This window comes from Bos javanicus, chromosome 21, assembly GCF_032452875.1.
Source record: "Bos javanicus breed banteng chromosome 21, ARS-OSU_banteng_1.0, whole genome shotgun sequence".
In the NCBI taxonomy this organism is placed as follows: Eukaryota; Metazoa; Chordata; class Mammalia; order Artiodactyla; family Bovidae; genus Bos; species Bos javanicus.
Window position 1 is genome coordinate 42206760 of NC_083888.1, and position 24998 is coordinate 42231757.

At 40.8% G+C, this 24998-nt stretch overlaps 1 protein-coding gene and 1 non-coding gene across 2 annotated transcripts in view; one reads left to right on the top strand and one right to left on the bottom strand.

Moving 5' to 3' along the window:
• The window catches only part of AKAP6 (A-kinase anchoring protein 6), a 501363-nt gene that overhangs the window by 65846 nt on the left and 410519 nt on the right, over window positions 1-24998 (top strand). The window lies entirely within an intron of this gene.
• On the bottom strand, window positions 17824-17930 carry LOC133234858 (U6 spliceosomal RNA). The gene has a single exon (XR_009732349.1). It is a non-coding gene; the product is annotated as a U6 spliceosomal RNA (small nuclear RNA).

The window sequence follows — 24998 nt, forward strand, 5'->3', positions numbered from 1 at the left end:
TAGAACATTTGGTGTTTCACTGCCTTTGAAAAGTGCAACTGCAGTTTTATCATCAATGAAGATGGTTTTCTTTAGTAGTCCAGCATGAGCTTTAGCATTGTCAAAGACAGCTAACTTTCTAGGTAGCCATTTCTAACTGCTGTAGAGTCTTATTAATGCATCAAATCGATTTTAATTTCTTCCTAATTAATACTTGAAATATAGTTTCTTATTTTCAATGGTTAGTGACTTGCTTTCCTTATGCTTTTTCTTTTATTTGTTGCTCAGTAGTCTGACACTCATTTGGTTCTCAATTCTTTTCATTTTGGAGATGGAAGAATTTTCTACACAGGAAAATGGCATCATGGAGATCATGGAGAATCCTAGAACCTGCATTCTCAATAGAGGCACTGTTACACCCCTGCCCTAGGAGACGAAAAGTGGTTTTTGCCCAGTAAAAAAAAAAAAAAATAATAGTAGAATCCTACTCTTTTGATATTTAAAGTACAGATATACATATAGTACATGGAGAGTGTATCTGTGGTAGTAAAATTTTATGAGTGGTGATTACAAAAATATGTCTAAAAGAGCACCTGAGAGGTGTTGATAATGAAAAACAAGTTGAGAAACACTGATTTAGAGCCAGGAAAGGTGGTTTTTAAGAGATAAAACTCTGATATGACCTGAGAGATTCAGAATAACTGCCTCTGTTAACACTGCATTATCCCTGTTAATAATCAGCAGACCATGGAACAAGCTGACTATGTGAAAGTTTGGTTATTATTTACATCATCCCTTTTGCTTTCTAGCCTGTTAGTGTTTGTTTTGTTTTTGTTTTCTTCCTAGCCTGTTAGTTCTTATAGTTATTATTCATTGTTTTCCAGTGATGATTAAATCATAGAAAAAGATACCAATTGGGGTCTGGTGAGACTCTACCCTGGTCTACCCAACAGGGTAGAGTTGGGAGGACTCTCTTATTATGAATTTCCAGGGCAATTTTTAAAATCACTTCACTGTCACACGACCTGGCATTATAGCCTTTTCCTTAGTTCTATTTACTGTACTTCTTAGCTTCCTAGCTGCAGTGTCTTCAGTTCAGTTCAGTTCAGTTGCTCAGTCATGTCTGACTCTTTGTGACCCCATGAATCACAGCATGCCAGGCCTCCCTGTCCATCACCAACTCCCAGAGTTCACTCAGACTGACGTCCATTGAGTCAGTGATGCCATCCAGCCATCTCATCCTCTGTTGTCCCCTTCTCCTCCTGCCCTCAATCCCTCCCAGCATCAGAGTCTTTTCCAATGAGTCAACTCTTCGCATCAGGGGGCCAAAGTACTGGAGTTTCAGCTTTAGCATCATTCCTTCCAAAGAAATCCCAGGGCTGATCGCCTTCAGAATGGACTGGTTGGATCTCCTTGCAGGCCAGGGGATTCTCAAGAGTCTTCTCCAACACCACAGTTCAAAAGCATCAATTCTTCAGCGCTCAGCCTTCTTCACAGTCCAACTCTCACATCCATACATGACCACTGGAAAAACCATAGCCTTGACTAGACGGACCTTTGTTGGCAAAGTAATATCTCTGCTTTTGAATATGCTGTCTAGGTTGGTCATAACTTTCCTTCCAAGGAGTAAGCGTCTTTTAATTTCATGGCTGCAGTCACGATCTGCAGTAATTTTGGAGCCCAGAAAAATAAAGTCTGACACTGTTTCTACTGTTTCCCCATCTACTTCCCATGAAGTGATGGGACTGGATGCCATAATCTTCGTTTTCTGAATGTTGAGCTTTAAACCAACTTTTTCACTCTCCACTTTCACTTTCATCAAGAGGCTTTTGAGTTCCTCTTCACTTTCTACCATAAGGGTGGTGTCATCTGCATATCTGAGGTTATTGATATTTCTCCTGGCAATCTTGATTCCAGCTTGTGTTTCTTCCAGTCCAGCGTTTCTCATGATGTACTCTGCATATAAGTTAAATAAGCAGGGTGACAGTATACAGCCTTGATGTACTCCTTTTCCTATTTGGAACCAGTCTGTTGTTCCATGTCCAGTTCTAACTGTTGCCTCCTGACCTGCATACAGATTTCTCAAGAGGCAGGTCAGGTGGTCTGGTATTCCCATCTTTTTCAGAATTTCCCACAGTTTATTGTGATCCACACAGTTAAAGGATTTGGCATAGTCAATAAAGCAGAAATAGATGTTTTTCTGGAACTCTCTTGGTTTTTCCATGATCCAGCAGATGTTGGCAAGTTGGTCTCTGATTCCTCTGCCTTTTCTAAAACCAGCTTGAACATCTGGAAGTTCACGGTTCACGTATTGCTGAAGCCTGGCTTGGAGAATTTTGAGCATTACTTTACTAGTATGTGAGATGAGTGCAATTGTGCGGTAGTTTGAACATTCTTTGGCATTGCCTTTCTTTGGGATTGGAATGAAAACTGACCTTTTCCAGTCCTGTAGCCACTGCTGAGTTTTTCAAATTTGCTGGCATATTGAGTGTAGCACTTTCATAGCATCATCTTTCAGGATTTGAAATAGCTCAACTGGAATTCCATCACCTCCACTAGCTTTGTTCATAGTGATGCTTTCTAAGGCCCACTTGACTTCACATTCCAGGATGTCTGGCTCTAGGTGGGTGATCACACCATCGTGATTATATGGGTTATGAAGATCTTTTTTGTACAGTTCTTCTGTGTATTCTTGCCACCTCTTCTTAATATCTTCTGCTTCTGTTAGGTCCATACCATTTCTGTCCTTTATTGAGCCCATCTTTGCATGAAATGTTCCCTTGGTATCTCTAATTTTCTTGAAGATATCTCTAGTCTTTCCCATTCTATTGTTTTCCTCTATTTCTTTGCATTGATCGCTGACCATAATAACTGGCATTTGGAAGGTGCTCAACAGATATTCAATAATACTTCATTAATTTACAAGATAATTTTAATATAACACAAAAGGGGGATACTGGAAATGATGAAATAATTTAACATTTATATGGGATATTTTTCTGAGTGAGATGCTTTACCCTGGGTGAGTGAGGAGCTGTTTTTGTGCAGTAAAAGGAGGAATCCTGCCAGGTTTAGGTATGCTTATCTGTGCAACTGGTGTTTTTAGAAACATTTTCCTCTAGGAAATATTAGTTAAAATATTCCAGAATTTGAACAAGTTGTCATATACTTTTCCTCTATCCTTCTGAAGAAAATTTCACCCCTAAAACAAAAGACTTAGACTATAATCTCTGTGAACTGATATAGAGTAGTTTCCTTGATATAATAAGTGAAAAAAAGTAAAGATAAATGATTATCTATAGTATGTTACTTTCATGTAATAAAGACAGGCAAAAAAGAAAATACTCATTTGTGAAAAAAGAAATACAAGATGGATAAACCAGAAACAAATGAGACTGGTTATATAGAGAGAGTGGGAGGGAAAAAGTATGTGTGTGTTGTGGGGTACAGGGACAGTGGAAATGGAATGAATGAAAGGAGGGGCGAATGACTTCTCTGAATATACCTTTCTCTGTACTTCTGACTTTTAGAACCATGTTAATGTTCTGTTTACTCAGAAGGCCATCCAAGATGTGGGCAAACTCAGAATATAAGTAATAACTGACCTAATGATTGCACACGAACAACATAACCACAGTGAGTGGTCAGGAGAAGGAAAGAATTAATTTCAGCAACTCTGGGAAACTGGTTTTGACTGTGTATTGTAAGGCGGCCAGACTAAAAGGACTACACACCGTGTTCTCCATTAACAGCTTGTTTCTTCACAGGAGTGCGGCTTAGCAATTTCAAGTCATCAATGGATGCTAAAACTAGTAGAAAAAGTATTTGCATGAATCAAAGTATCTCTCTATGATATACTTATTAATTTCAAAGAGAAAAATAGTAACTTTATAGTGGAGAAACCTGGCAGACACCCCTTAACCTAATGAACAAAGTTAGTATCATCAATAAATATCGACATATTGACATCATGTGTCTCCTGCGCTCATACACTGAGAAAGGTACAATATCAAATCTGTGGTATTCTGGACAGAATTGAAAACTTGAATTTAATAATGAGCAAACATCAAACAAACCCAAATTGAGGTTTATTCTACAGAATAACAGGCCGATACTCTTCAAAATTGTCATGGTCATAAAAGACTTGAGAGGTGCTCCAGGTTGAAGGAGACTATGATAAATGCACTGTATGATCTTAAACTGGACCTAGACTGGAAAAAGCACATCAGTGGAGCAAATGACAAAATTTGAATTGTTTATAGATTGGATAATAAAATTTTATCAATGTTTATTTCCTTATTTCAACAATTGTACTGTGGTTATATAAGATGTTAACATTTGGGGAAAAGAAGGGAAGAAGGAATTAACTGGACTTATTTGTCCTATTTTGCAACTCTTTTGTAAAGCAAAGTGAAAAGTTAAAGTTAAATGTTTTAAATTCAAATTTAAGAAATTAAAGAAAAATTGTGGCAAGGAGATATTTAAGGACAAATATGGGTTCTGGTCCTCTTCTTGGCTATTACTATTTCTTGGTATGACTAATAATGATAAAAAGTAAGAAAGTGTTCTTTAAAAATAGGTACATTGATAAAAACTTGAGATTTGTCATGTATTGAAAATTCTAACTGGCACAGTTGAATATATGAGTAAATAATAGAATGAGGTATGGAAATTAACTGGAAAGGAAATTTTTTAAAGAGAAAACAAATCATGTAGAAAACATCTACCTTCAACCAGGTTCCTCAAGTTTCAATTACTGCATATTTAAAATCAATAATAACCACCAAGCACTCTCTTCTACAGAGTCAAGTTAAATGATAATACTTAATTAACATAGGTGCATGAATTCTGCTTATTCAAGTATGAAACTCACAGTTGGTAGTATAACAGTCAGTAAAGTGATCTTCGAGCAGTAGGTGAAATTGAAAGCCATTTGACACTGGTATTTCAGGAGTGTTTCTGATACTCTTCTTCCAAGCTGATTTTCTGCTGTTACCATCTAGAAAGTTTACTGAGCGTTCACGATGTGTTGCATGCCACCCGCAAGGAATACGCTCTTTGCTTGATTGAGGCAAATGTTCTAAACTTCCAAAGATTTAGGATTCCAAAGGAGTCTGGCAAATATGTTATAATATTAGGGAGATTAAGTTCCCAAACTGGGATCAATGGGGTGGTCTTACAGTTCTACAGGGTAAGATGAAGCATCAGACTCTGAGTCTCAAAAAGAATAAAATAACAAACTTTTTGGGACTGGAAACGTGGGGTCACTGGTGCATGAGAGCAAACAGACTAAACAGCAGTCAAGATGACCGGCTCTTGAGGAAGTCTGTGCTCACATCACCCAGCAGCTGTCTCTCCCTCTCTTCTCTATGCCTGAATGCAAACACACACACACACACACGGATACCCCTGAACTAGGCTGCGGCATATTTCTTTGTTGCATGTGTCTGTTTTTGCTGGGGTGACCTTTTATTCTAGTCAACTGAAACATGTAGTTTTCTTAAGTTTACTTCTGTTATTTAGTGGGAGAAGCAGTTCCTGTAAATATGGCTTTGTGTTTATATAAAAGTCACTGTATTTGTCATTCTTAGCAACTAAAGGAAAAGGAGGAAAAAGACCCTTATCTCTGAAAAATTGTGGGGTAGAACAGTTTTGTGCATATGAAAAATCAGGTGTCTGCTTGATAGCATCATTAGTTATAGAGTGGACTTGTGCAAGTTAGGGCCACCTTAGTTTCATTTCATTTCAAGGCCCCAGTTAGGGCCTTGGTTACCACAAGTTAGGAGTTGACTTCAGGAATTAATTAATAACAGCATTAGCCTTAAGCTTCTGTCCTCACCTTTTCTAGCCAGGGCTCAGAACAGATCCTGTTCATACCTACTCTATACAATCATGGGAAACCCAGACACACTCTGTCTCCATTAGGCTAAATATAACTCTGTTCCCTTTTTTCCCCACCTCTGAAAGCACATGAGAAATAAAAGAGGTTTATAGTGATAACCTTGAACCCGCTTTCATTTATTAAGTGGTGAATTATTTGCATATGTTAGTATTTTATAATTAGTAGCAAGTTACTTTCAAAATATGTCAATACAATTGTGTCTGAACCCCTGCACTGAAGGAGAGTATTCTGCCCTGGGCGGATCTGCTGCTTTGTTATACAAACGAAATACTTCGTTATCTATGTTGACTTCTAAGGATTGGCCAGAAACTTAACTTTCCCTCCTTATTTATCTTTCAAAACCTTCCTGGAGTATCACCTCCATCCTTCATATCTCAGGTGGATTTTATTGCTTTGGTGTATGGTATGTTTACAGTGTGGGCATGTGTCTGTTATTGCCCACTGCCCCCTGAATTGTGCTCTGCTGCTGCTGCTGCTAAGTCGCTTCAGTCGTGTCTGACTATGTGCGACCCCATATACGGCAGCCCACCAGGCTCTACTGTCCCTGGGATTCTCCAGGCAAGAACACCAGAGTGGGTTGCCATTTCCTTCTCCAATGCATGAAAGTGAAAAGTGAAAGTGAAGTCGCTCAGTCGTGTCTGACTCTTAGCAACCCCATGGACTGCAGCCTACCAGGCTCCTCAGTCCATGGGATTTTCCAGGCAAGAGTACTGCAGTGGGGTGCCATCGCCTTCTCCGATTGTGCTCTGCTAAGTGCTGCCAAGTCACTTCAGTCATGTCCGACTCTGTGCGACCCCATAGACGGCAGCCCACTAGGCTCCTCTGTCCCTGGGATTCTCCAGGCAAGAATACTGGAGTGGGTTGCCATTTCCTTCTCCAATGCACGAAAGTGAATTGTGCTCACCTGTTCACATATCTGTCCCCCATTTCACTGTGGGTCCTAGAGATGAGGACCCACCTTCATTGTATCCTCTTTGCTTAACATTACCTGGCTTAGAGTTACCAGAGCTTACTATTTCTTAGTAAGCTATAGAAATAGTTCCAGGATATACTATTTGTGAGTGAAATATGTCGTTAGTTATCTATAAGGAGTATTCATGTAACACTGGGGAAATGGCCAGAAGACCTCAGCTATTCCTTAGAAAATTGTATTGTCAGGGTGGGAGAAGTAGAATAATGGATAAGAAATAAAAAGGAAATAGTTTTTATTTTTCACTCTACTCCTGAGTTTTCCTTTGAGATTTGATGACTTTCCTTCCAGCCTAATTACTGTTCAGTGCTAAGGGCTGGAGTTTGTGGTTTTGGCTTTCTAGACTCATGATATTTAGCTTTAATTGCCATGTCAAGAACCGATGATTTCCTTTACTGAGAGGATATTCTTAATGAGTTGACACCTATCAGTCATTCCTCCTTTCTCCTGTCTAGCTGAAACCCTGATTTTCTTTTGACATCCACCCTCCACGTGGGGGTGGGGGGAACTAACTCCACCCACAGATATGGTAATGGGCCTGTTTATTCCCACCCTTTCTGCCATAACTGGTTCAGGAATGACTTCATATTGTAATTTGGATCCATGATAAAAGAGAGGAAAGGTGTGTTGGAGACTTCTGGGAAAGTTTTCCTTCACTCTTTTGGGAGTTGCCAGAAGTGAGCCCTCTCTCTTCCAGTGGAGGCTTTTGTGTGCAGCTGTGAGATGGAACTGCTGTGCCATCTCACTGACCACCTGGGAGGAGGGTGGGATTTATAGAATTCTGGGAAAACCCAAGTCAGAGCTGGTGGATTAGGTCAATGGGGGAACCTGCCCTATGTTAGTTTTCCAATTAGGTGAGCCAGTCAACATTCTCTGGAGAAGGCAATGGCACCCCACTCCAGTACTCTTGCCTGGAAAATCCCATGGGCAGAGGAGCCTGGTAGGCTGCAGTCCATGGGGTTACAAAGAGTTGGACACGATTGAGTGACTTCACTTTCACTTTTCACTTTCATGCATTGGAGAAGGAAATGGCAACCCACTCCAGTGTTCTTGCCTGGAGAATCCCAGGGACAGAGGAGCCTAGTGGGCTGCCGTCTATGGGGTTGCACATAGTTGGACACGACTGAAGTGACTTAGCAGCAGCAGTAGCAGCAGCAGTCAACATTCTCATTGTTTAAGCTAGTTTGATAAGTGTCTGCTGTGACTTGCAGCCAGAAGGGTTATAACTTGTTAACAAAACAAAAATTCTCTAGTTTTGAAAAGGTGGAAAGTGGAAACAAAGCAAGACAGTTTGACAGGTGGCAGAACTTTAAAAAATCAGTTCACTTAAACCAGTGCTTCTCAAACTTGAACATACATTAGAATCACCTGAAGAACGTTAAATTGCTGAGAATCGGTCCCAGAGCTTCTGATTCCTTAGCTCTGGGCAAAGACTGAGACTTTTCCTTTCTAACAAGTTCCCCAGTGGTGTTGATGCTCCTGGTCCAGGGATCACCTTTGAGAATTACTGCCTTAGAGTTCCAAGTATTCTGCCTTTCTTGCCAGGATACCCACGAGTTGGGGTCAGGGCCATGGTGCCAAGAAATGAACTCTGGCTGTTTCTGGAGGAGCCACCAAGTGCCTTAAAGCAAGAAAACCCACATAAAGGGCCAAAGTACAGTTTTGGTCATCTTTTTTTTTTTCACTTGTTTATTTCCTTTCAGTTTATTGAGATGTAATTGACATACAGCACCGTATAAGTTTAAGGTACAGCATAATGATTTGGCTTTTATACATCATGAAATGATGATCACAATAACTTTAGTGAACATCCGTCATCTTGAATAAATAGAAAATTAAAGAAGTGGAAAAATATATTTTTCCTTGTGATGAGATGATTGTCTTCTTAAATGAACCACCTTCTTCATGAGAAGAGGATTTGTGACTTAGATTTAACACACGGCTCTAAATAGGCTGTAGGTACTCAATAACCCTTAATTAACTTACTGGAAGTAAAGAGCTGTCTGCCAAGCGTTTGTGGTTGGATATTTTAAGATGAGAGTAGGTATAGTACAGAGAAGGCTGAAACTAACACAGGCTGATGACTATGTAAATAAGAGTTCACTTAGTTGCTACAAAACTAGCAACTTGGGAAACCTAGCACTGTGATCTCTTTGAAGCCTTAGGCTTCTAACCCGGAAACTAATCATCTGTCACTGTTCTACCTTTCACACTAACCCCACAATAAATCTCAGATGCCACTCTACTAGCTTGGCAGTGTTGCTTGTGCCTTCAATCACTTATCCCTTGTGTAGACACATCTATTCCAAGTTTATAATAAAGGAGACCTTTGTGTTACAGATAGATAAGGAACTCTGACTGTGTAAGAGAAGAGAATCTTCCTGCTCTTTATGTGGCTTGCATTCAGACAAATAACTGCTTTGTAAACAAGGAACATAATTGGTGTTTGTACAAGGGCCAGAAGTGCTTCTCTGCTTTCTTTCCCAGCAGCAAACATAGGTCCCAAATGCAGTGAGGCTCTGCCTGTCTCCGGTGATGGAAGGAAATCTGTGGTGGGCAGGCACGAGGCCTTCTCCCTGGTAGGGAGTCGCTGTTTCCTCCAAGCCTCTATTTAAACCAGGAGTTCGTTCTCCCTGAGGCAGGGTCAGGCAAGGGCTTCTTGGCTTTAAGTTGCCTTTTGTGGTTCCTTTGGCCTCAGGTTTTGCCAAGTGATTCACGCATTTTGGAAATGCAGGGAGGAATGTGAAGGAGCGGCCTTCCTCTCAGCCAGGAATGGATTAAGACAGAAGCATCCAAGTTGATGAGCATAGTTTGATGCAATCCTGTGCTTTTCAGCCATCCACTTATGTGCAGCCCTCTCCCGTGGTTTCAGGCTTCTGCTAGGTCTGGCAGCAGAAGGGTGTGACAGTCTCTGTGAATAAGTACATTTATGATGGTTACTGAACCGCAGGCCTTCACAGACGCGTTTCTCCAACACTGGAATGGAATTTGTATTTGGTACAAATTAATGATATTCTGCAACTTGCATTTCCCCCTTTTTATATTTCTACAAGTTATTAGAAATAAATTTTAAGGGAAATGCTCCTTATCTAGAAAACCAGAACAAAAAGTTTTAAGTTTGATAAAGAAAACTCACTTTGTTGAAGAGAGGTTTGAGTTTAATATAGTACTTTCTGAAATGCTTGCCTTTGTTGTGAAATACCACGAATATAAATATTAAGCTGAAAGGTGAAGTTCTGCAGGGCAAGAGATTTCACAAAGCTTTTCATCAAACATGCCCTCTGTATTCTTAAAAACATTATCACCAGTCATTTAGCTGTTGTTCAACTTCTCACCATGTTATAGCAGGCGACAGGAACAACCTCTCCATGTCGTGGTAGGGGTAGGATTGGATAGAGTATAAAGCAGGGCATTTTGGTGATTCCTTGCTTAGATTCTCAAATTACAAAATGCTTTGTGGAGCAATGAGATTAACCTTATGCTTTTCTTGCCTCTCTGACAACTTCTGTTGCAACCCAGGATGATTTCTCAATGAGGTCATACATTTCTTGTTAAGAATGATGTGTGTGTGCTCAGTTGTATGATAGAGATTGGAAATTTCCTTATTGCATATCTTTTTCAAATCTGCTTTGTTATTTTATTTTTTTTTGATAGTGTCGTGTTCCTTTCTCATATTTTTAATTCTTTCTTTTACTTTTAAAAATAATTTAAAACCTCCTGTTCAGATAATTCTATTATGTGAAGTTCATATTTGTTGTTTCTTTGAACCTTCAGCCATGGTGACATTTCCTTCAGGTTTTGTGATTTAGGATTGTGAGCTCTTGTCTGTGAGAACCCTGTGTGGCCTGAGATGAGAATGTGTCTTTACAAAGAGGCTTCCTGGTTTCGTTAGTCAGGACCTCAGGGGCAGTGACAATCTGGAAACCAATTTTTATGTTACTTTCTTTGACTGGGGATTTATTGCCCTTGCTAGGAGTATAAATCCATATTGAAAACTCACCGTGAGGGCAAGCCTCTTGTTGCAAATTATCAGGGGAGATTTTTTTTTCCCCCCTTAGAGTTCAGCCTGAGGGAGAGGAGTTTCCTTGTCCTCCATCTGTAGATCGATTTTTTGTTTTAGTCTACGCGTTCTCAGGGTGTAGCCCTTTTAGGGTCCTGGCTCAATGTAAGAATCTTAGTTCTCTCACCCCATCTTGTGGCCACCCCATGTATCATTAACATGCAAGCACATTTCTTACTGAGAATGGCAGTGACCTCTGTCTAGAGTAATAGGAACTTGAGTACCTGTTTTTGAGATTTCTCTCGGTTTGGGGCCTTTGGGTGTTTCCTTTCCATTTTTGAGAGAAAAAAAAAAAATGTCTGTTGTATTTCTGGGCCATCTCTTTAGGCTTGGTTTACTCTGAACTCTAAGAGGCAGTTAAGAAGTATCCTCAGGGAAGCCTCATAACCTGGCACTTTCTTAGAATTCCAGGACCCAAGGAAGACTATAGATTTGAGGATATTTCTCTGGTCAATCTTCATTTAAATATGAATATCAAGGAGTTCAGAGCCTCCCTAGAATACAGAGGCTAAGGCAACCTCCATCTTTCAGCTCTGGCGTAATGAAATGAAAAGTGGGTTAGAGTCAGAAGGCCTAAGTTCAGATCTTGACTTTGCTCTGTAAAATTGGATGTTTACTTAAATTGCTTGAACTTCCATTTCTTAAGCTGTAAAATGGAGACAGTAATACCTGACAGAGATACCGTATAGTGTTAAAGGGTATAGTGAAAGTAAAATAAAAAGTTGGAGTGGAGCAAGCATTCAAAATTGGTAACTGAATAAACTTTTCGGTCATCTTAATGGTTGGTCTGATCCCTCGACCATTGTCCTGGTCATTGTGGTTGGGAATCCAACACTCATTCTACTCTAGTCTAAACCAGTGGTTCACAAACTGAAGTACATCTGAATCACCTGGAATTCTTGTTAAAACACAGATTACTGCTGCTGCTGCTAAGTCACTTCAATCGTGTCCGACTCTGTGCGACCCCATAGACGGCAGCCCACCAGGCTCCCCTGTCCCTGGGATTCTCCAGGCAAGAACACTGGAGTGGGTTGCCATTTCCTTCTCCAATGCATGAAAGTGAAAAGTGAAAGTGAAGTCTCTCAGTCGTGTCTGACTCTTAGCGACCGCATAGACGGCAGCCCACCAGGCTCCCCTGTCCCTGGGATTCTCCAGGCAAGAACACTGGAGTGGGTTGCCATTTCCTTCTCCAATGTATGAAAGTGAAAAGTGAAAGTGAAGTTGCTCAGTCGTGTCTGACTCTTTGAGACCCATGGACTGCAGCCTTCCAGGCTCCTCCACCCATGGGGTTTTCCAGGCAGGAGTACTGGAGTGGGGTGCCATTGCCTTCTCCGAAAACATAGGTTGCTGTGCCTCAGTTCAGGAGACCCTGATTCAGTGAGTCTGGAGCTAGTCCTAATAGTTTACCTTGTTCCCAGGTACTGTTCATGGATCAGGGACTGCACTTTGACAACCACTCACGTTCTTCCCACTGGTGGTTGGTTTTGGAAGGGGCACATGATCTGAATCTGCTGGAAGAGATGCAAGGGGAAGTCTGCTGCAAGCTTCCAGGAAACATCCCCTCAATCCTGAGAGAAAAACAGGAAAGCCTAGATCTGTTTTTCCTCTAGCCACGCTGTCAGGACATGATCCCTAGAACTGCTATAGGCATGTTGCCTTCATCCTGAGGATGAAGCCAGTCTAGGGTAGAGAGCAGAGCCAAGTGAATCCCAGGGCAGCAGAGCTAGAATCCTGATAGTTTCTTTTTGGCTAGGTACTGCTCTGCCTCTGTTATTTATCATGTGAGGTATTGTATAAATGGGGGGTGGGGGGGAACTTTAAAAAGTTTTTAAGTACACTTTGAGTCACGAGTTTCCTGGTTGTTGACCACCCCAAATATTCTAAGCCATGTGGCATGGTATTAATTTGTTGGATCTTATTCTCGTTACCCCCAGCTATAGAGTGTCAAAGTACGAGTTCATTTAAAGTTATGCTTTCGTTTCTGTTTTTGACCTACTCGCTTTCTATGATACTTTCTTCTCCAATGTGCCTTTCCCTCCCACCCTCCAATTTTACCCAGTCCTCTGGGGATATACTGCAACACTGTCAAACTGTGAATCTCTTGAAAGGAGGCAACCACTCCAAACTTGCATCTCCTTTCCACATATGAGATGGCGGTGTCCATTTCTGGTTGAATGTAGGATGACCATTTTACTGGATGTCTTCTTCCTTGTATCCTATTTCTATACATTGTTTTTTTGTTTTTTTTTTTGCAACCCTAGCTAATTAGTAACTTAGTCTCTTTTCAGACTTTTAATTCCATTTTCTAGAATTTCCCAATCAAGTCAACGTTGATTCTACCAGAATTTTAACTGTACCCTGTCCTTCTGTTGTGTGGAATTTTTGCTGGAAGGAATTGCAGCAAGAATCAAGGCTGTGTGATGTAAATACCTCAATCCTGCATAGTCACTAGGGCTACAAAGAAAAGGAAAAGAGAGCTCTCTAGGGAGCTGAGCCAGCTCAGCACCTCCACATGGAGTCTGAGAAAAGGAATGGTGATTTTCCCCCCTTCTTTTTAATCCCAGTTTGGACAGCTTCTTTATTCAGAACATCAAGGACTGTTGACAGTTGAGTGAAAAGAGTAGGGACTCATGGGATTGCTAATGAGATAGAAAGCCACCTCAGAATCAAAATAAATTTCTATTTGTTGGGCTCCTCTGGCCATGGGGAGATGAGTGAAGAGCCGTAAGCCAATTTCTACTGACAGGTTTCCTTGTCCTGGTGAACAGCGTTATGCGCCATCTATTAATAGTTGGCTTCTGAGAGGACAGGCCAAGGGCTGCCAGCTGTGTGCTGTCCTCCCAGCAGAGAGCTGGGCCGAGGTGAGCACGTTGGCAGGAAGCACAGTATATGGTTGGAAAATAAGATTCTTAACAATTGCAGGTAACACACAGTATTTTTCATAAAAGTAATTTTCTTAGCCTACAAATCCAGGCAAGTGTGAAAAGGAAGAATTCTATTATTTTCTGATATCAAATGCCATTTCTCACTTTCTCTGCAATCCTAATCAGCTCTCTAGACCACATCATGTTCCAAGTCTTCTTTTAAAGCCTTGCCTGACAACTCAAGCTAAAATTAATATTTCTTTCTTTAGAGTCCCTAGAGAAGTAATGACCCTACTCTTATATTGTCTTATTTTGCAAACTTGACCATCCAGCTCTTTGAAGGCGAGGACTATATTACACGTCTTTTCTGAGACTCTTCACACAAGATTCGGCACAGTGCTTTGATTGTAGAAGTCACCCAGTGAAAATATTGGTTTATCAGTTGATTCTTGTTTTTTTAATTTAATGAAGTATATACAGCATTGTAGACTTAGGATTCATTTAAGAAGAGAGTTTTCTCACATAAGGCCTATGGATGGACATCTGGGCTTCTGCAAACTCCCTGAAATTGAATGCAAAGTACATTCTGGGGAAAGGGACCATAGCCGTCAGCAGATTCACAAAGAAGTTCCTGATTCTCTCCTAAATGATGAGAATTTATTCATTTTCTTTTCTGCTGACAAAACTAGGTCCTAATGCCATGTCTCTGACTACACCAGTAAGAGTTCTCTTGGGATGCCTCAGTTTCCATTTTTAGTTGTTGTTCCTAAAAGAGAAGCAGAAATTAAATGGAATTCACATGCTGTGATAAGATGATATAGTTTTTAATTGCACACCAGTAAAAGGATGGTTTTTCTAAGTTCCAGTAGAGATGGTATGTCTTGGTGGTTTGATATATGGGTGCTAAGCCAGATGACCCACTCATGAATCCCAGCTCTGTCACTTACTAGCTGGATGGCTTTGGAAAAATTACTTAAATTCTCTGAATCTCTTTTTCTTCATCTGAAAATTGGGAACAGCAATAGTGATCTAATTCCTAGGATTGTTCTGAAGATTAAATAAGTGAATGCAGGTAGAACATTTAAAACTGTGCCTTACAAAAGTGTGATGCATTAGCTTTTTTTTTTTTTAATTATTGCTATTATTGTTGTTGTTTGACTCTACTTCTCATTTTCATCAATGCAGAGTAGTTAAGGTAATTGTTTCTTCAGTGGCGTTTCCACCACCAGATTCTCTCCTGAGTAATTACATTAGAGTCATATCAGATTGATGAATTGCTTTGCAGAAATCATGTAGTTTTGCTCTTTACTAAATAGAAATCTGTTTCCTTGCTTGAATTTGCTTGGCACTCTGATGTCAAATCCTCACACTGTGAGAGTATTTAAGTCATTTTAAACATTATAAGGGCAGAGAATAGAGATTAGTGTGCCTTTTCTCCCACACGTTTTTTTGAAAATTATTAACAAAAGTGTTTATTCCAAGAAATACTTTTAGTAGAAAAACTTAGCTATGCTTTTAGTTGCTGTTAACTTGGAAATGGATGAAATGAAATGCAGAGGATGTGGACAGATTAAAGTCAGTACTGTCTGGAATTAAGTCTTCCCATTGACCATAAGATTCAGTTCAGTTCATTTCCTCAGTCATGTCCAATTCTTTTCGACCCCATGGACTGCAGTGCGCCAGGCTTCCCTGCCCATCACCAACTCCCAGAGCTTATTCAAACTCATGTCCATCAAGTCAGTGAGGCCATCCAACCATCTCATCCTCTGTTGTCCCCTTCTCCTCCTACCTTCAATCTTTCCCAGCATCAGGGTCTTTTCTAGTGAGTCAGTTCTTCACATCAGGTGGCCACAATATTGGAGTTTCAGCTGCAGCATCAGTCCTTCCAGTGAATATTCAGGACTGATTTCCTTTAGAATAGATTGGTTGGATCTCCTTGAAGTCCAAGGGACTCTCAAGAGTCTTCTCCAGCACCACAGTTCAAAAGCATCAATTCTTCGGCGCTCAGATTTCTTTATAGTCCAACTCTCATATCCATACGTGACCACTGGAAAAACCATAACTTTGACTAGATGGAAAAGTTTGTTGGCTAAGCAATGTCTCTGCTTTTTAATATGCTGTCTAGGTTGATCATAGCTTTTTTCCAAGGAGTAAGCGTCTTTTAATTTCATGGCTACAGTCACCATCTGCAGTGATTTTGGAGCCCCCCAAAATAAAGTCTGTCACTGTTTCTATTGTTTCCCCATCTATTTGCCATGAAGTGATGGGACCAAATGCGATAATCTTAGTTTTCTGAATGTCGAATTTTAAGCCCACTTTTTCACTTTCCTCTTTCACTTTCATCAAGAGGCTCTTTAGTTCTTCTTCACTTTCTGCCATAAGGGTGGTGTCATCGGAGTATCTGAGGTTATTGATATTTCTCCCGGCAATCTTGGTTCTAGCTTGTGCTTCATTCAGCCTAGCATTTCGCATGATGTACTCTGCATATAAATTAAATAAGCAGGGTGACAGTGTACAGCCTTGACGTACTTCTTTCCCCATTTGGAACCAGTCTGTTGTTCCATGTCCAGTTCTAACTGTTGCTTCTTGACTTGCATACAGATTTCTCAGGAGACAGGTCAGGTGGTCTGGTATTCCCATCTCTTTAAGAATTTTCCACAATGTGTTGTGATCCACACAATCAAAGGCTTTGGTATAGTCAATAAAGCAGAAGTAGATGTTTTACTGGATTTCTCTTGCCTTTTTTATGATCCAGTGGATGTTGGCATTTTGACCTCTGGTTCCTCTGCCTTTTCTAAATCCAGCTTGAACATCTGGAATTTCATAGTTCACATACTGTTGAAGCCTGGCTTGGAGAATTTTGAGCATTACTTTGCTAGCATGTGAGATGAGTACAATTGTGTAGTAGTTTGAACATTCTTTGGCATTGCCTTTCTTTGGGACGATTAAGATTAGCCCTGTTAATAGGCTTTGATTAATCTCAGAATGTATAAGTTTAATTTTTAGACATGGTATGACTGATGAACTCTTAGATCTTAATTTGGGGAGATGCAGGAAAGTGATAGTGATTTTTGTGGAGAGAGATGTTGTGCTAAATGAAGCAATTTGTCCAGTGTTACTTTTACAAGGTGACTAGCAAACTTTGGAGAAGGGAAGTGATGTATAGAGGCTTTGCTGTAGCAGTTCATCAGCTAAGTGCACATCCACTTTCCCCTGAATATTGAAAGTGTAAATAAACAACTGATATCAACTACTCCATTCCCAGGATCCTAAGACCCTATGGAATTAGAATATACATATTTAAGGAGGAGAAACATTTCCGTTTGAGATCTAGGATAATGAAGAGTTGTGATGGAAATTGGATTTATAAGAAGTAAGAATATACATTAATTAGGGTCTTTGTGGAAAATAGTTGACTCCTACAAAGTGGGTAATTTTCAGAGAGTTTAAATAAAACTAAATGTATAAAGGTATAGACAGGATATCCAGAAATGACAGGGGATAGTGTGGTATCCTCAGGCTACTAAGGAATGAGGACAGTGCCTGTCCATCCCTGGGTCTGAATGAGCAGGTAATAATCACAATTGAGAGGAAACAGAGAGAGGGAGAGAATGGGTCGGATGGGGGAAGAATGACTTTGGTCAAAGTCAAAGGATGGCGGGAATATAAACTGGTATAGCCATTATGGAAAGCAGTATGGAGAGTCCTTAAAAAAAACACACACACACACACACCTAAAGAAATAACTACCATATAATTCAGCAACTCCACTTCTGATATATATCTGAAGGAAATGACATCAATGTAGTCATATCCCTATGTCACTGCATCATTATTCACAGTAAGGAAGATATAGAAACAGCCTAAATGGCCATCTAGGGGTAGATGGATAAAGAAATGTGGTATATTGGAATATTATACAATGGATTACTATTCAGCCATGAAAAAGAAGGAAATCCTATCATTTGTGACAAACTGGATGATTCTAGAGGACATTATGCTAAGTGGGATAAAGCAGACACTGAAAGACAAACTTTTTTTTTTTTTTTTTAATATAGAATGCTTCACGAATTTGCATATCATCCTTAGGCAGCGGCCATGCTAATCTTCTCTGTATCATTCCAATTTTAGTATATGTGCTGCCAAAGTGAGCACGACAAACATCATTTAATCTTACTTGTATATGGTATCTAAAATAAACTTACTCAGAAAAAGAGGGTAGAACTGTGGTTGTCAGGGGCAGGAGGGTAGGGTAAACGGGGAGATACTGGTCAAATAGTACTAAATTTCACTTATGCAAGATGAAAAAGTTTTCAAGATCTGATGTTCAGCATGGTGACTGTAGTTAATAATACTGTATCATGTATTTGAGAGTTGCCAAGAGAATAGACCTTAAGTGTTTTCACCATACACGCACACAGAGTAAATACATGAGGTGATGCATAGGTAAATTCACTTGATTGGGGGAATCATTTCACAACATATACATATTTCCAAAGATCATGTTGTGAACCTTAAGTTTTTTTTGGAAAAAATATTCATACGTTTTTTGGCTGTGATGGGTCATTTTTGCTGCACATGAGCTTTCTTTAGTTGCAGTGAGCGGGGCTACTCTTCAGGTGGCGCGTGGGCTTCTCGTTGCGATGCTTCTCTTGTCGGGGAGCACAGGCTCTACATGCACAGGCCTCAGTGGTTGCAGCACATGGGCTCAGTAGTTGTGGCTGTCAGGCTCTGCTGCTGTTGCTGCTAAGTCACTTCGGTCGTGTCTGACTCTGTGCGACCCCATAGACGGCAGCCCACCAGGCTCCCCCATCCCTGGGATTCTCCAGGCAAGAACACTGGAGTGGGTTGCCATTTCCTTCTCCAATGCATGAAAGTGAAAAGTGAAAGTGAAGTTGCTCAGTCGTGTCCAACTCTTAGCGACCCCATGGACTGCAGCCTACCAGGCTCCTACGTCCATGGGATTTTCCAGGCAAGAGTACTGGAGTGGGTTGCCACTGTCAGGCTCTAGAGCACAGTAATTGTGGCACAGTAATCCCAGCTGTTCCTCGGCATGTGGGATCCTCCCGGACCAGAGATCAAACCAGTGTCCCCTGTACTGCAAGGCGGATTCTCAACCACTGGACCACCTGTGCACCTTAAATTTATACACTGTTTATTTGTCAATCATATTTCAGTAAAGCTGGGGAGAAATGTCAAAGGATGTTGCCAGAGTTGGGCAAGTCTGCAAGGAAAGGAAGAGATAAATGCCCCGATCTCGCTCTTTTTCTTTCCTGATCCCCACCAGTGGTCCAGTAAGAACCCAGTGAGAAGCCAGAGAGCAGAGGAGACACTTATGTGCTCCAAAGAGGTAATGGTATACCAGGCATTTTTGACACCCAGAACAGATAATTTTTAATACCCTTACCCTTGCTTATATAGGACAAAATTATTTTCAACAATAACCATGTGAATAATCAATCATAATTATTGATTCACCCTTAAGTTTTATAATAAATATAGTTAACAATTATTCATAAAAGTAATAATTTTAAAGTTTAAATTCAGTAAAATATTTCATGTATTAACTTTGCATTTATCAAACAAAACAGTATAATTGCACTGTTTTACTGCTTTAAATTTTAAGCATGAGTTAAAAATTCCATGTGATCAAACAGAATGGCAGAATTTATGTCACTCAAGTTTTAATTTTTCCTCTTGACAATTGCTTTTTCTAATTGGCTGTTTAAATGAGATATGTAGTACTCTGGGGGGCTGGAGGCAAGAATTGCTCTTGTAATAGCACATACCACTGACTCTGGACCCCTAAAATTTACTCTGGAAAGAAGTACCTCTCGCCGGATCTCTGTGTGTCAGGGCTGGAAGCTGATTGGATTAACTTCTATGTAGAATACAATGTTTATTAAAGAAAGGTAGTGGGAGAGAGAATTTGAGGCCTACAAACCTATTATTAAAACTGTCGCAATTCTTGGTTTTAAATTTTTAGCCATGTGTTAATAAAATGCTGATTGGCTTTTGGTTGATTTATTCTTATTGTCAAATTTTCCAATTTTCCACAAACAATTCGTCTCCTTATTGCCTGCACCAGACTTCCCTGGTGGCTCAGACAGTAAAGAATCTGCCTACAGTGTGGGAGACCTGGGTTTGATCTCTGGGTTGGGAAGATCCCCTGGAAGAGGGCATGAAAACCCACTCCAGTATTCTAGCCTAGAGAATCCCCATGGACTGAAGAGCCTGGCAGGCTACAGTCCATGGGGTCTCAAAGAGTTGGACACGACTGAACAACTAAGCACACATTGCCTGCACCAGGGAGCAGGGCAGGAAGTTGGTCCAGAGAGGCAGCAGAAAGGCATCTTGCTCAGAACGTTAAGTTAAGAATCGAGAGCTTTCTAAGCCAGAAGGAGTGAACTCTTCCGTTCTTGCTACCTGTCTTGCATTGGTATTCTGCTCCTTGTGTGTCTACATGAGATTGTCATGCATGTTAGCCTACTGTTACAGATTTTGTGAGAGCTGTGTATTTGAGGTGAGTGGCTGAGTGGAGTGAAGACAACAAAAATGGAGGAAAGACCCATGGTTCTGTATAACAAATGAAAACCGTAGAAACTCTTTTTGCTGAAAGACTGCTTCCTAGAGCTTTTGGGAAATGCTGTCCTGGGGCATAATCTCCTTCCCTGAGAGTCTCCATCTCAAGTGCCTCCCGTTTTCCTGCCTTCCTTTTCTTCCTGCCTCTGTAAGTTGCTGTTTCCTTTTGCCTTCTTTCTTGGCTTTTTCTCCCCACTCTCTTCTTGGCTACCTCTGTTTCCTTCTTTCTTCACGGGACCAGACATGAATCTACTCTGGGAACTTTTAGTAATCTATGGAAAGGTTGTTAAACACTTCATGTCAGATGTTCAGTTGCTTAGTAACTCAAAGGACTCCTGCCAAGTTTATGTTCAGAGAATTAGACAAACCATGCAGCCCCCACTGTTTCCGGGCCTAGGCAGCATCAGTTTGCCAGCTCAGCTCTGTGTGAGGAGATGGCCACTCAGGCACCAAGGAGAGCCTTAGCCACCACAGAGCACAGAGCGTGGGAGCAGAGGCTGAGTCCCCCTGGCCAGGCCTGGACAGGCACCTGGGAGGCTGACCCTCACAGAGGTGTGGGCACCAGTGTAGAGCCACAAACCTAAGTTACCACTGCATGTCAGTGAGGTGGTTTGAGATTGTCTCAGAGTGTCTCTACTTCTTCCTTCGTTCTTTTTTATGATCTCTCATTCGCATTTTGCTTCCAGGTAGTTTTCAGGAAGCCCATAGTTTGAGATTTAGAGACTTAATAAATGATACCAGCTAACCTCAGAGCAATGGCAACTCCACAGAAACACAAAAACCAAACAAATAAACTCTCCTAGGATCCTGGGTTATGAGATACCCCTGGAGCAAGTGAGGCTTCCATAGTGGGGGTAGGATGAATCTGGGCAAAATATTTGGTTTAATGCCTATTAGGAGCTGAGGCAGAAAATCCTCAAGGTCCTGAAAAGAATTCCTTGCAGGACTGCAGAGGATACCTCCTGTCAGATAATGTGCAGAGAAGTGCCAAAAGAGTAGGCTTACTCTGGGTGGTGTCAGGTACCTCTGGTACCTGTGTAAATCACTGGCCTTGTAACTCCCCCAAACTGTAATACAGGAGAGGAGGAGGGCGAGGAAAAGCTTCTCAAAAAAGAGGAGCTGCCACTGCATGAGTAAGAATTAGTATTTGGCACACCAGAGCTAGCAGTGGGGATTGGGTAGGGAAGCAGGATCTTCTCCAAGACTGGCTGGCTGGGAGCCGGGATTAATCAAGTGGAAATGTACAGGGAAGGAGGGGAAAAGAACAGAATTCTACTGCAGGGTACAATGAAAATTTTAATGAGTCTTCAGCTGTTACATTATCTTATAAAAGTAGTATCATTCCAAATTTAGCTCTGAAATGATTGACTTGAATAGGGCTGGAGACTTAAAAATTATTACAAAAAAGAAGTGGTCTCAGATTAACAAAATTATTTTTGCTAATAAAATACTAAAAACTTTTCAGTGTTCAGAGTAAGACAGGATGGTTTTGGTGATGGTTTTAACTGTTGGGAGCTCATTTGATTTTCACTTAAGTGGATGAGAAAACTCTCTAAAGATAAGAATGAGAACTTGGGCGTCTGCTATATAGTTTTTCCTAAGAATACAGGTAAATTGAGTGTGACTTGATTTTAGCCTCTTTTCTTAATCAAAGATATTAATTATTCTCTGCTATAGTGTAAAGTATCTCCAAATGGGTGTATGAGGTGAGGAAGATGACCTTTATGCCTCTCCAATAGTCTCTGAGTAGAAATAAGCATCACTCCTTGATAAATGGATATTGGTGAAGGGTAGAGGCTCAGTTAAGTCCGTGGAGAGAGGATGATGCTGGTGAAGACTGCATGATTAGTTGATAAATGGATCTAAGACAAAGAGTCCATCCCTTTTGAAAATGCTAACTAGGTGACATTGGGTGTGTTTGAAAGGAGTTAGGGGTATGGAATCAGCGAACTGAAATGGAACTGAAATGGGTGAATTTAACTCAGATGACCATTATATCTACTACTGCGGGCAGGAATCCCTCAGAAGAAATGGAGTAGCCATCATGGTCAACAAAAGAGTCTGAAATGCAGTACTTGGATGCAATCTCAAAAACGACAGAATGATCTCTGTTGGTTTCCAAGGCAAACCATTCAATATCACAGTAATCTGAGTCTATGCACCAACCAGTAATGCTGAAGAAGCTGAAGTTGAACAGTTCTATGAAGACCTACAAGACCTTTTAGAACTAACACCGAAAAAAGATGCCCTTTTCATTATAGGGGACTGGAATGCAAAAGTAGAAAGTCAAGAAACACCTGGAGTAACAGGCAAATTTGGCCTTGGAATACGGAATGAAGCAGGGCAAAGACTAATAGAGTTTTGCCAAGAAAATGCACTGGTCATAACAAACACCCTCTTCCAACAACACAAGAGAAGACTCTACACATGGACATCACCAGATGGTCAACACCGAAATCAGATTGATTATATTCTTTGCAGCCAAAGATGGAGAAGCTCTATACAGTCAGCAAAAACAAGACCAGAAGCTGACTGTAGCTCAGACCATGAACTCCTTATTGCCAAATTCAGACTTATATTGAAGAAAGTAGGGAAAACCACTAGACCATTCAGGTATGACCTAAATCAAATCCCTTATGATTATACAGTGGAAGTGAGAAATAGATTTAAGGGCCTAGATCTGATAGATAGAGTGCCTGATGAACTATGGACTGAGGTTCGTGACATTGTACAGGAGACAGGGATCAAGACCATCCCCATGGAAAAGAAATGCAAAAAAGCAAAATGGCTGTCTGGGGAGGCCTTACAAATAGCTGTGAAAAGAAGAGAAGCGAAAAGCAAAGGAGAAAAGGAAAGATATAAATATCTGAATGCAGAGTTCCAAAGAATAGCAAGAAGAGATAAGAAAGCCTTCTTCAGTGATCAATGCAAAGAAATAGAGGAAAACAACAGAATGGGAAAGACTAGAAATCTCTTCAAGAAAATCAGAGATACCAAAGGAACATTTCATACAAAGATGGGCTCGATAAAGGACAGAAATGGTATGGACCTAGCAGAAGCAGAAGATATTAAGAAGAGATGGCAAGAATACACAGAACTGTACAAAAAAAGATCTTCATGACCCAGATCATCACGATGGTGTGATCACTCACCTAGAGCCAGACATCCTGGAATGTGAAGTCAAGTGGGCCTTAGAAAGCATCACTACAAACAAAGCTAGTGTAGGTGATAGCATTCCAGTTGAGCTATTCCAAATCCTGAAAGATGATGCTGTGAAAGTGCTGCACTCAATATGCCAGCAAATTTGGAAAACTCAACAGTGGCCACAGGACTGGAAAAGGTCAGTTTTCATTCCAATCCCAAAGAAAGGCAATGCCAAAGAGTGCTCAAACTACCGCACAATTGCACTCATCTCACACGCTAGTAAAGTAATGCTCAAAATTCTCCAAGCCAGGCTTCAGCAATACGTGAACCGTAAATTTCCAGATGTTCAAGCTGGTTTTAGAAAAGGCAGAGGAACCAGAGATCAAATTGCCAACATCTGGTGGATCATCGAAAAATCAAGAGAGTTCCAGAAAAACATCTATTTCTGCTTTATTGACTATGCCAAAGCCTTTGACTGTGTGGATCACAATAAACTGTGAAAAATTCTGAAAGAGATGGGAATACCAGACCACCTGATCTGCCTCTTGAGAAATTTGTATGCAGATCAGGAAGCAACAGTTAGAACTGGATGTGGAACAACAGACTGGTTCCAAATAGGAAAAGGAGTACGTCAAGGCTGTATATTGTCACCCTGCTTATTTAACTTATATGCAGAGTACATCATGAGAAACGCTGGACTGGAAGAAACACAAGCTGGAATCGAGATTGCTGGGAGAAATATCAATAACCTCAGATATGCAGATGACACCACCCTTATGGCAGAAAGTGAAGAGGAACTCAAAAGCCTCTTGATGAAAGTGAAAGTGTAGAGTGAAAAAGTTGGTTTAAAGCTCAACATTCAGAAAACGAAGATCATGGCATCCGGTCCCATCACTTCATGGGAAATGGATGGGGAAACAGTGGAAACAGTGTCAGACTTTATTTTTCTGGGCTCCAAAATCACTGTAGATGGTGACTGCAACCATGAAATTAAAAGACGCTTACTCCTTGGAAGGAAAGTTATGACCAACTTAGATAGCATATTCAAAAGCAGAGACATTGCTTTGCCAACAAAGGTCCTTCTAGTCAAGGCTATGGTTTATCCTGTGGTCATGTATGGATGTGAGAGTTGAACTGTGAAGAAGGCTGAGCGCCGAAGAATTGATGCTTTTGAACCGTGGTGTTAGAGAGGACTCTTGAGAGTCCCTTGGACTGCAAGGAGATCCAACCAGTCCATTCTGAAGGAGATCAGCCCTGGGATTTCTTTGGAAGGAATGATGCTAAAGCTGAAAGTCCAGTACTTTGGCCACCTCATGCGAAAAGTTGACTCATTGGAAAAGACTCTGATGCTGGGAGGGATTGGGGGCAGGAGGAGAAGGGGACAACAGAGGATGAGATGGCTGGATGGCATCACTGACTCGATGGACATGAGTCTGAGTGAACTCCGGGAGTTGGTGATGGACAGGGAGGCCTGGTGTGCTGCGATTCATGGGATCG